We start from the raw sequence: 9,972 nt of genomic DNA, 5'->3' as shown, positions 1-9,972 counted from the left end.
AATAAAAATGGTAGGGATGGCAGGACCTTGAGAAATCACTTAGTTTTTTTCTCCCACAGCCACACAATTTTGCATGTGAAAGTATGTCACCAATTATTAAAAACAATTGAAGGAAGGACATTCTCTATTCATTTTGGTAATCAGTTATTTTAAAACTCTTGCAATAGGATTTCCTCCCTCACAAATGTAACTAAACATTTATGCTTCAAGTTGAGCCTTTGTCCTGAATGGAGACAGGAAGAAGCAGAATTAACATAACTGAATTTATCTGACCACAGCATTTTCCTGGTTTTTTAGATGTAAAAGCCTGGTACCTTAAGTTTTCTGTACAGATATTATTTTCGAACTAGTTCATCGTGACTGTAGCTTGTCTATGAATTATTCCTGAAATGTGCACATTCTTCCTTTGCTATGCACCTAAAACAAGACAAAGTGCTATAATCATCAAACCAGTGTGGTAACTACATGAAAATATATTCTCACACATTTTATGCTCTTTTTGTTGCTCAATTTGCTTTTGGACTTGCTTTTATAAAAATGCTACTTTAGTACTGATGTTTCTTTAAGTGTATCAGTCAACCTAAGATCATTAATCATCATCATCTAGACTAGTCACCATCATTCAGCATCAGGAGAAGAGAAACTATAGTTGTTTTACTCATTGTTATCTGTAGTACCTGTCTTCTCACAGAAGACACTTATGTTATTTGTAACTAGCCAGTTGACTGGATAAAATTTTATATAGCTTTTCATGTTTGCAATACCTTTTTTAAACAGTATTTATCTAATTTTAAAAGCTATTAGTAAGGTAGCTATTGTAAGCTGTGGGAACTGGAAATCAAGGTAATCTGCCAAAGGTTGCATCTAATCAAGAAATAGCAAACTGATTCTTCATCTAGCTAGCAATTCTTTGCACAGGTGGCATTGTGTCTTGGAAGGTAATATAGTCTCACGTTGTAGACTGTAGCGAGGTCACACACAGTGTCAGTGTGACACAGGCCAGCTCAGGCCCATGAGTCTTCAGAATATGGTCTGGAACCACCAACCCCGAAAGTATCTTTTTGTTTATGATTGTGTCACTGAGGCTCAGTTTTTTCATCTTCATGGTGAGGATAGTTGTAAAGCAGATACTGTGAGCACAAGGATACAGAGGTTGTGTGAGTTTGAATTGGCATTATTGCGCCATTTAGTATGTTTCTCTCCTGACTTGAAAAGCTTGATTAACCCATGGTATCCCAGAGACATGTCCCCCTCACTGACAAGAGGTACTCAATATACCTGTACAACAAATATAATATAAACTATATTTCCAGTTAAAAAAAAAAAAACTGCCTGTGTCAGCTTCTCTATTTTATGGCTGTCACTTTCACCACTAAAACCTATGAACATTCCCACCATCCCCATCCACTAACGTGAGAGGAAGACAGAAGACTCCCATTGCTTCAGGAGAGGTACTTGTGAGATCACTGACAAATATACTACCATATATAGCAGATATTTCATAATGTTAATTCACTGAATGTTGGTTGTTTCCAAGTGTATTTGAAGATATCAGTTATAAGCAATGAGGGGGTCTTCAAAAGTTTATGGAAATGCATGTTCTGAGACTATGCATGGACTTCATGTTTTTTGCACTAAAGTAAACTAGTACTTTAATTCCATATTTCCATAAACCTTTTGAAGTATTCTTGTAAAAATGCCTAAACAATTTAGTTCATTTTTTTCTACATGAACAACTCAGATTACCTACAGCTCTGTGAAAATTAATTCTGAGGTTCATTACCTGGTGACAAGAAAACTTAAGGAGTTTGGTGGAGGCTTTAATTATTCTTGACAGGTAAATCCAGCCTATTGAATTGGACTCATCTTTGCAAGCACTGCTTAGTATTGTAATATATGTTGATGGCTGCTGCTGGTTATGTATCTTAGCTAAATTTTTTAGGTTTGCATTTGGGAATTTAATCCTAACATATGTAAGCTGATAAATAAAAAAGAAAAATATAAGAAAAACAAACATTAAAATGTAAACAAGTGATCTATTTCTTAAACAAAATCCACATAAAAATAGCCTAAAATTTGTGAAAATTGATTTTTGTAGGTCAATTTGAAGAGTTATCTTTTTATTCTCACTGGAGTTATTTATTTATTGGTAAGTTTTTTTTTTTTAATTGCCTATCTACTGCATACCATCTTTCAGCCACCAACTTAGCAAGCCACTGTTCTTCAATGGGTTGTGACTCTCATGCTGTTCTGTTAGGGTAGAAAAGAATAAGTCCAGCCTTGTGGCATAGTGGTTATGGGAGCTGGATCCCACATGGCTCACCATGGTTAAAATTCCAGCCTTGGTGGCTTGAAAAATATGCAACCTTGTGTGTATGCATGACCCAAATCCCAAGAGGATGGAGAGCTGAAGGAGAAGGAGTTGAGGCATTACCATACGCTACTGAGGGATGTTTTTTTGTTCTCCCTATTTCTCCATCTTTCTATATCTCCACTAGTGAGTGCACCTGCCATCTGGCAATTAAAAAATCACTTTATTTTGGGGCCAGCAGGTGGCATGGTGGTTAAGGGTGCTAGATTCCCACATGATCAACTACAGTTCAAGTCCCAGACCTGGCAGCTTGCTTTCTCACTTTCTCTCTTTCTCTCTCTCTCTCACTCTCTCTCTGTCTCTTTCTGGTCACATTAAAAATAAATTAAAAAATCACTTTATTTTATTGAATACAGTCCATTTTCCAGGATGCCACAGGGTGAGAGAAAAAAAATTTTACCAAGTATATTGTGCATAAAAAATTAGCAGTAAGGGGAATACATTACTTTTTTTTTTTAAGGGAAATTTTTTTCTATAGGATGCATGCACTTACTCAAGAGATAGACTGAAAGTGATAACTTACCTCCTAGGAGAGATGGCCATGCCACGATTCCTTCTCCTCCATTCTCCTCTCGGGATTTTAGGCACACACACACACACATACCCCTGGCATAAGCTTCAAGCCGCTGGGTCCTGGACTCCAACTGTGGTTGACTACACAGGAGTCCTGCGACATAACCATCACGCCATCTGCTGGTCCCAGAATGCAGTACATTTTAAAGAAAAGTAAACGAAAGAGAGATTTGACTTTTATTTTTAGAGAGATTTTTGCTAAGGCATGTGTGCTCGATGGAAAGACAGAGAGAAGTTGAGAGATAAAAAGTGAGAAAATCACCCCCCAGAGGGGATGGTCATGTCACAATCCCTTCTCCTCTATTCTCTTGGGATTTGGGGCATGCACACGTACACACTAGCATGAGTTTCAAGCTGCTGAATTTGGGACTTGAACTGTGGTCAGCTATGTGGGAGTACAGTGATGTAACCATTACACTATCTGCTGGTCTTGAGATCTTTCTTTTTAAAGAAAATACTATTTACATCTTTAGTAAACATCTTTTATTCAAGCTTCAAAACTTTGAAGTATTTGGATATTTTAGGTAAAGATCAGGATAAAGTTTTGTTCTGTATAAAAAAATACAGAATTTTTACTTCTAAAGTATAAATCTTTCATTGTAAGAAAGACTTATGAAGGTCAACTCATGGCTTGGTGGTTAAAGCAACTGGATCCCACAGGGCTAAGTGTGTGGTTTGAGTCCTGTACCCCACAGCTTAAAGAACACATCAGGTGCATGTGTATGCATGTCCCAACTCCGAAAAGGAGATAGATAGAGAAGGGATTGCAGCGACTATGTCCCACGAGGGGTGCTTTCTTAGTTTCTCACCCTCTCTCTTTTCCTCTCTCTGTCTCCAACAAGTGCATGTGCCCGCTGGCAAATTAAACACACACACACACACACACACACACACACACAAAGAAACTCTGAAAATAATTATGAATAAACAAGAAAGCTGCCCTGGATTGAGGTTAGCATTATTTAGATTGGTAAGTAGTAAGATAATACTTTTAGAAGGTAATATAGGAAGCTTCACATATAAAGGACAGATATGTTATGTTAAGGCATGTATTTTAGATAGATATTTTTAAATTACTATAAATGTATTATAATAAAATAAAGGTCTAATAAATTAAATAAACTGAGTAGTTCTACAAATAAAGGAATTAAAAGATTTATTAAGCCTCAGAAAGTACTGTCTATCATGGAGATAAACAGCACAACCTCAACTTGGAATGTGCAGACTCAGACACTATGGCTGGCTCTGTCCAATATCTTTGATGAGCAGAATTTTTAATTGATGCTCAGTAAAGCAAGATAATATTCCACTTATGGCTCACAACATATATGAAATCAGTTTGAAAAAGTGGTATGCTGTGACCTAAGATTTCTTATTGAACTCCTAGTTCATGAATGAAAGGTCCTACTACTTGTCCTTCCATGCCCTAGGTTTAAAGGATAGAGAAAACTTGATCATCTGGCCTGCAGCCACAAAAGAGCCCATCTCTTTCTGTAGTGCTAATGTTCACAGTTCCTTGGAAAATACATGGGTTCCCAAAAGTGTTTTCTTTTCTCTAAGCTGGTTTGGGTCTCTATTTTCCTTTACGTATTGTCCTTTACTTCTGTGATCTTTTTCAATTTTTAAGAAAATGCTTTTGCTCTGTAGCTAATCTGATTCTGCACATTGTATTCCTGTAATCCAAAAACTTCTTAAAATTCTTTTACCAAACTTTGCTTATAATAGAGTGTGGACTTTAAGGATACTCTAAGGATCATGATTCCTATGAATAGTCACATTTGCAGTTTGACCATATTTCCAACTTTCACTGAGCTTCTCTATCTACCATGTGGAAAATAACTTTTTCATCATTGGAATACTCATTCATAGCAGATTTGTTGGTGCTCACGTCTAATCCTCTGTTGAGTTGTGGTGTTCTATACTCTACCCTTTAGTTTATTCTAAGCCTCTACTTTTAGATAACAATCACATAAGAACTTTCATTTTAATTTTACTATATTTGCTAACAGTTAAACTCTTCATGATGACCATCTTACACAAAGAACCAAATCTAAGAAAAAACAGAAAATAAGAGAATTAATCACTTACAAACATTATTGTGCTCGTAATAATAGATTGAGTACAATCAGATAGGTTGCTGAGTGTGTTGGAGACCAAGACTTACTTCCTATTCAAATAGCTTGCTCTTGTCTGCCAAGTGAGATCAGACCCCTGTCTCTGTTAAATCGTGAATGACTGCACATCCTGTGCTCCTTGAGTTGCTTATAAATTGTTGAATTCTCCATGAAGGCTAAACCTTGGTTTGTCTAGTTCTAGATGTTAAATGTTTCTTGAAACAATGAAATTGTTTCAAACTTTTTACAAATTTTATTCAATTATTAATATTAGCTGAAAGTAATAAGTGTTCCAACATGTGGTAAAGAAAGTACTTGAACTATAGTTGCCTTTAGATTATTTAAAAACGAAAAACAAAAAACAAAAACAAACAAACAAAAAACTTTAGACAAATTATACAGTTATTTGATCCAAGAATGACTCATGAATTGGAAAGCACTTAAAACTAGAGGAAGGAGCCAGCTGGTGGTGTGGAGGTTAAGACAGATGGACCCCACATGGCTGACTGTGGGGTTCGAGTCCCAGACTCAGAGGCTTCAAAATTATGCTTGGTGCATGTGCGTGCATGTTCAAAATCCTGAGAGGACAATGGTGGGGAAAGGAATTGCAGTGTGGCCATCCCCCTTGGGGCATGATTTCTCTCTCTCTCTTTCTCCTCCTCACCTGGCAAGCACATGCTCCTTATAGCAAAACCTAAAAGCGAAACAAAAGGAAAAACAGAAAGTTAGAGGTCACTGCCCAACAGTGTGAGCAGTGAACTTCTACAGGCTGACCATAAGCATGGATGCTGAGTGGAGACTGACTACAGTGAGTCATTGTTTCGCATGGGGTGATCAGTTAACTGCCTGTGATTGGCTGAAACTTGGAGGTTTGTGGTAGTCTGGAATACAGCTATATGTTACAAAAAGTATACTCCTAAATTAGGTTTTGGTTTATTTGTGCACTAAGTTAGGTTGTAGTCTATAATGTAGGAACCCAAAGGAGGAAACAGACAGGCCTCAAGCTAATGACATAATACTTATTTAATTTAATTTAGTAAGTTTGTATGTAATTAAGCCTAACTTTCCTTAAGTTTTGTGTTTTATAGACGAATAAGTGGTTCTAAAATACAAGAAACATAATCTTTGTGTAATTGGGATTTATTTATTTTTTTCCACATGCATTCTTCCCATAGAGACATGAAAATTAATCATTCTGTGCTAATAGTCACTGAATGGGATAGTAAGATACTTAGAAATACATTTTCCAGATCTCAAATTGGCAATTTGACTTTGTGATAATCTTGGGGTGGTCATTATTTTATTTATGTATTTATTTACTTATTTTTGGAGAGGTTTTTGCTATAGGGCATGTGTGCTCGCCAGTAAGACAGAGAGATAGAGAGACAGAAAGCAAGAAATCACCCTCTGGCGGGGGGTGGATGGCCACACTGCAATCCCTTCTCCTCCATTCTCCTCTTGTTATCTTGCGCATGCACGTACATGTGCCTGGCTTGAGTTTAAGTCACTGGGTCCGGGTCTCGAACTGTGATTGACTACATGGGAGTCCAGCGACATAGCCATTGTGCCAACTGCTGGTCCCAGGGTGGTCATTATTTAACTTTATAATTTATTTAGTTTTCAAATACTACCAGTAGTATTTATATTATTGAGTGATTAATGTTTTTGAATGTATAAGAAATTCAACTTTGACTTGAGTCTTAAATAGAATTACTTCAACACCATTTTTTTCAAATATGACTTAAACATTTTTTATTTAAGATAAGCACTAAAATAATTTATTCTTTTGGATTAATATTTGATACCTTTTCAAAAGATTGTAAATTGACTATACTTGTAAAAACTTGTGGTAATACTCATTCATAGCAGATTTGTTGGTGCTCACGTCTAATCCTCTGTTGAGTTGTGGTGTTCTATACTCTACCCTTTAGTTTATTCTAAGCCTCTACTTTTAGATAACAATCACATAAGAACTTTCATTTTAATTTTACTATATTTGCTAACAGTTAAACTCTTCATGATGACCATCTTACACAAAGAACCAAATCTAAGAAAAAACAGAAAATAAGAGAATTAATCACTTACAAACATTATTGTGCTCGTAATAATAGATTGAGTACAATCAGATAGGTTGCTGAGTGTGTTGGAGACCAAGACTTACTTCCTATTCAAATAGCTTGCTCTTGTCTGCCAAGTGAGATCAGACCCCTGTCTCTGTTAAATCGTGAATGACTGCACATCCTGTGCTCCTTGAGTTGCTTATAAATTGTTGAATTCTCCATGAAGGCTAAACCTTGGTTTGTCTAGTTCTAGATGTTAAATGTTTCTTGAAACAATGAAATTGTTTCAAACTTTTTACAAATTTTATTCAATTATTAATATTAGCTGAAAGTAATAAGTGTTCCAACATGTGGTAAAGAAAGTACTTGAACTATAGTTGCCTTTAGATTATTTAAAAACGAAAAACAAAAAACAAAAACAAACAAACAAAAAACTTTAGACAAATTATACAGTTATTTGATCCAAGAATGACTCATGAATTGGAAAGCACTTAAAACTAGAGGAAGGAGCCAGCTGGTGGTGTGGAGGTTAAGACAGATGGACCCCACATGGCTGACTGTGGGGTTCGAGTCCCAGACTCAGAGGCTTCAAAATTATGCTTGGTGCATGTGCGTGCATGTTCAAAATCCTGAGAGGACAATGGTGGGGAAAGGAATTGCAGTGTGGCCATCCCCCTTGGGGCATGATTTCTCTCTCTCTCTTTCTCCTCCTCACCTGGCAAGCACATGCTCCTTATAGCAAAACCTAAAAGCGAAACAAAAGGAAAAACAGAAAGTTAGAGGTCACTGCCCAACAGTGTGAGCAGTGAACTTCTACAGGCTGACCATAAGCATGGATGCTGAGTGGAGACTGACTACAGTGAGTCATTGTTTCGCATGGGGTGATCAGTTAACTGCCTGTGATTGGCTGAAACTTGGAGGTTTGTGGTAGTCTGGAATACAGCTATATGTTACAAAAAGTATACTCCTAAATTAGGTTTTGGTTTATTTGTGCACTAAGTTAGGTTGTAGTCTATAATGTAGGAACCCAAAGGAGGAAACAGACAGGCCTCAAGCTAATGACATAATACTTATTTAATTTAATTTAGTAAGTTTGTATGTAATTAAGCCTAACTTTCCTTAAGTTTTGTGTTTTATAGACGAATAAGTGGTTCTAAAATACAAGAAACATAATCTTTGTGTAATTGGGATTTATTTATTTTTTTCCACATGCATTCTTCCCATAGAGACATGAAAATTATTCATTCTGTGCTAATAGTCACTGAATGGGATAGTAAGATACTTAGAAATACATTTTCCAGATCTCAAATTGGCAATTTGACTTTGTGATAATCTTGGGGTGGTCATTATTTTATTTATGTATTTATTTACTTATTTTTGGAGAGGTTTTTGCTATAGGGCATGTGTGCTCGCCAGTAAGACAGAGAGATAGAGAGACAGAAAGCAAGAAATCACCCTCTGGCGGGGGGTGGATGGCCACACTGCAATCCCTTCTCCTCCATTCTCCTCTTGTTATCTTGCGCATGCACGTACATGTGCCTGGCTTGAGTTTAAGTCACTGGGTCCGGGTCTCGAACTGTGATTGACTACATGGGAGTCCAGCGACATAGCCATTGTGCCAACTGCTGGTCCCAGGGTGGTCATTATTTAACTTTATAATTTATTTAGTTTTCAAATACTACCAGTAGTATTTATATTATTGAGTGATTAATGTTTTTGAATGTATAAGAAATTCAACTTTGACTTGAGTCTTAAATAGAATTACTTCAACACCATTTTTTTCAAATATGACTTAAACATTTTTTATTTAAGATAAGCACTAAAATAATTTATTCTTTTGGATTAATATTTGATACCTTTTCAAAAGATTGTAAATTGACTATACTTGTAAAAACTTGTGGTATACAAAGTGATGTTATGATTTATTAATACAATGTGAAATAATTAAATCAAACTCGTTAACATATCCATCACCTTGACACTTATCTTTTGTGTGTGTGTGTGGGGGGGGTGAAACTTACTCTTTTGGGAATTTGATATTTACAGGACTCTGTGATTAACTATATTCACCATGCCATGCAATATAATTTTAAAAACTAGTTTTCCTAATGACATTTTTACCATCATTTTCTCATTCTCCTCACCCTCCAGGTTCTATAACTATTATTCAACTCTCTGCTTTTTATGAGTTCAGTTGTTTTAGGTTTTACACGTGAAAAATCTGTGGCATTTCTCTTTTCAAGTGGCCCACTTATTTTAACATGGCATTTCAAATTTCATGCATGTTTTTTCAAATTACAGAATTTCTTTATAAAGGCTGAATAGTATTCCATTACACATTGTATAATTGTATATATACTTTTTAGTTTTTAGAGGTTTTTAATTTAGGGTGTGTGCACTCACCAGAGAGAGAGGGGGAGAGAGAGAGAGATAGTGAGAGAGAACGTGAGAATTCACCCCCCTCCCCAGGAGATGGCCACACCACACTTCCTTCTCCTCCCAGGATTTTGGGCATGCATGCACACATGCCTGGTGTGAGTTTGAAGCCACTGGGTCCAGGACTTGAACCATGATTAGCTATGTGGGAATCCAGAAATGTAACTGCTATGCCATCTGCTGGCCCCTATATGCATTTAAAAAAATCCATTCTTCTGTTGATAGACACTTAGGTTGATTCTATAACTTGGCTATTGTGACTAATGTTGCAATAAATGTTTTAATATAGACAGCTCTTCAACAAACTGATTTCAAATTTTCTGGGGGTAGAATCCCAATCAAAAAATGAGTAAGGGATTGGAATATATATTTCTCAAAGAAGACATATAAATGACAAACAGATGTATAGGGAAAATAC

General features: G+C 36.2%; 1 pseudogene; it reads right to left on the bottom strand.

Annotated features, from left to right (window-relative positions):
* The window catches only part of LOC102485207 (coatomer subunit zeta-1-like), a 7,103-nt pseudogene extending 4,189 nt beyond the window's left edge, over positions 1 to 2,914 (bottom strand).
* Between the last annotated feature and the right edge of the window lie 7,058 nt (positions 2,915 to 9,972).

Source organism: Tupaia chinensis, unplaced genomic scaffold, assembly GCF_000334495.1.
Source record: "Tupaia chinensis unplaced genomic scaffold, TupChi_1.0 Scaffold000478_3, whole genome shotgun sequence".
NCBI classification, from domain to species: domain Eukaryota; kingdom Metazoa; phylum Chordata; class Mammalia; order Scandentia; family Tupaiidae; genus Tupaia; species Tupaia belangeri.
This window is presented reverse-complemented; position numbering and strand designations above follow the sequence as displayed.